Genomic DNA, 2,847 nt, shown 5'->3' with positions numbered 1-2,847 from the left:
GAAAAAAAAAAGGTCCAGGCATTCCTTGAAACAATGATTCTCACCCATACATTAGAGTCATCTGGGGAGCATTTAAAAATCCCAAAGCCCCGGTTACATCCTAGACCAATTAAATCACAATCTCTTGGGAGTGGGACTCAGGTATCAACATCTCTTAAGACATCCCCAGCTGATTCCAAAGGGCAGCCAAGGCTGTGAATCACAGGCCTGGAGGCACTTCCAGGACCACCAGGAGAGGAGAGACCAAAAGGTGTGGCTTCAACCACAGCAACTTTTTTTAGGAGAAAGGGATCCTGTGTCTAAGTTAGATACATTGTTTACTTTATCGGGATTTTCCCCCCATCTCTTCATCTCTTCCCACCTGAGATCTTGATGTCCCCACCTTACCTAGTGAGTTACTTGAAGGCAGGAGCAAAATCTGGCTTATCTGGGGTTTTCAGATCCTCACTAGACAAAACCTCTTCTACCAATCTTTTAAATGAATTGAATCAAAAGGAATTAAGCAGAGAAAAAAAATAAATGAAAACGACTGCTCTCAGATCTCTTCACCTCACTGAGAATCCTCCCTCAGAAAGTGTATTCAATTCAATTCTCCTCCCACCTTACCTTAACTCCCTCCAAACATGGTTCCCTTGGCTCTTGCACCCCTGTCAACAGAGATTCCATCATCCAGGAGAGTCTTTGGCACCTAGAACACCCAGCACCGACTGGGAGCTCAGATTTCCCCATGATTCAGTCTGGGTCATCATGCTCCCATTGAATCCTCACTGAAGATACCGTATCTAGCTTACTGCCTTCCTCTCTACCACCACCTCTGCCATTTCATTATTTTTGGCGGCTTCAATATCCATGCAGATAACCATGCAGCATCCCTGTCAGTTCCTTCCTTTCCTCACCTCCGTTGATGATTTCCCGCTCCCAGCCCTGTATCATATCTTTGACTTGGTTACAACCAGTAATCGCCACACCTCCAAAATCTCTTCAGTTTTTTCATGTCACCCCCTCTTCCTCCACCCAGTACCCCTGTTCCAAAAATTCTTCAACTTCACCCAGAACTCCCATTCATTGACTCTCTCACTCTCCTCTGCTGTTTGATCCCCTCATTTCTCACCTCCCTCAGTACCTACTGCAGCTCCCAAGTCTCCACACTGGATTTGCCTTTCAGCCCTTGCTTTGTATTCCTGGCCCCTCCCCATTCCACACATTTTATCCCTGGTTCCATCCAATCCTGTCTGCACCACACCTGCACCCAACAACTGACTATGTGTGTGTGTGTGTGGGGGGGGGGGGACACAGTCATACCTACTAGTCTTGCTTCCTATAGGCCTCCAGAAATGGCCAAGCCTGTATTTCCCCAGTTGGTCACATTCCCCAAATCTGAGACCACAATTTCACAACATGATAACCTTCCTTCCTATTTCAGTGAGAAAATAGAAACTTTCAGAAGAGAATTTCCTCATGGTCCCACCCCCAGATCTACCAGGCTACCTGTATCCCTGTTGAATTCATTGCCTTCCCCTTGTTATGGCGGAGAAGCTGACCTTCTCCCAGTCCTCACCCGATCTGTGCACTGGGATCCCATCTCTTCTCACCTGCTCAGAAATGAGACTCTTGAAATTATCCCCTATCTTGCCCACATGATCAGTTTTCCCCTCGTTGCTGAAACATTCCCATCACCATACAAACATGTTATAATAATATAAGTCTTCCAGACTGCTAAATATTAGAGAGCCTCAGGACTCTACAATTGGCCCTCTCTTCTGCCCAAATCCAAGCTTCCATGCTACCTTAGCCCCTTCATTGAAGTTTCTGCTTTCATTTTTGACTGATACAGTCCTTCCTTCATATAGAAGCCAGAGTGATCTTTTACTCTTTTTTCCGGGGGGAGCTATTTGTTGTATAACTCAACATTGTTGAGGTTTGGGGGGGTTGGGGAGATAGGTAATTAGGTATTTATATATTTATTTATTTAAATGGAAGTACTGGGGATTGAACCCAGGACCTTGTGCATGCTGAGCACGTACTCTACCACTGAGCTATACTCTCCCCATCCTCAGGGTGATCTTTTAAATTACCAGATAATGTCATTCATCTCACTCAAACCCTCTGATGGCCCCCAAGCACAATTAGAACAAAACCCTTACCTCGGCCTGTGAAGCCTACCTGACCCAGTTTCTCCCCACCTCTCTGACTGCATCCCTTCCAACCCTTTCCCTTGTTTACTCTGCTTCACCCACTCTGGCCCCTTTGCTCTTCTTCTAGCTGCCACGAATTTAGCATAAAAATCTAATTCCCTCCTGCCTCAGGGCCTCTGCACTCGTGTTTTTTTTCCCCTGGACACTCTTCCTTCAGATAGCTGCATGCCTGCTCCCTTACAACACTCACGTCTTTGCACAAATGTCACCTCCGAAAGGAGGCCTGCCCTCATCACTTGATTAAAAACAGCACCATATACACCTGGGGCATTTTCTATCCATTGCCTTATCCAGCTTTATTGTGTTCACAGCACTTGCTACTTTATTTTTTTTTTCCTTTTTGATTATTATTTATTTATTTGTCTAATACCCCCTTGTGGTACAAAATTGACATTATATTTTAGTGACTGATTTTGATTGCCTATTATCTTCACTTGAATATAAGCCACAAGAGATCCAGGGCTTTTTTCCTCTGTCTTATTCCCAGAAACTAGTACACTGCTTGGCACAGAGGAGGCCCTTAATAAAGATTTGCTGAATGACTAAAGAAGTAGCTCCCGGAGTTGTGTGAGGAGAAGTGACATAACATACATGAGACACTTAGAGCAAGTGGTACTGTGGTCATCATTCACGGTTGGGGGTGGTATCATTA

This window comes from Camelus ferus, chromosome 20 (assembly GCF_009834535.1).
Source record: "Camelus ferus isolate YT-003-E chromosome 20, BCGSAC_Cfer_1.0, whole genome shotgun sequence".
Lineage (NCBI taxonomy): Eukaryota > Metazoa > Chordata > Mammalia > Artiodactyla > Camelidae > Camelus > Camelus ferus.
Note: the sequence above shows the minus strand (reverse complement) of the source record.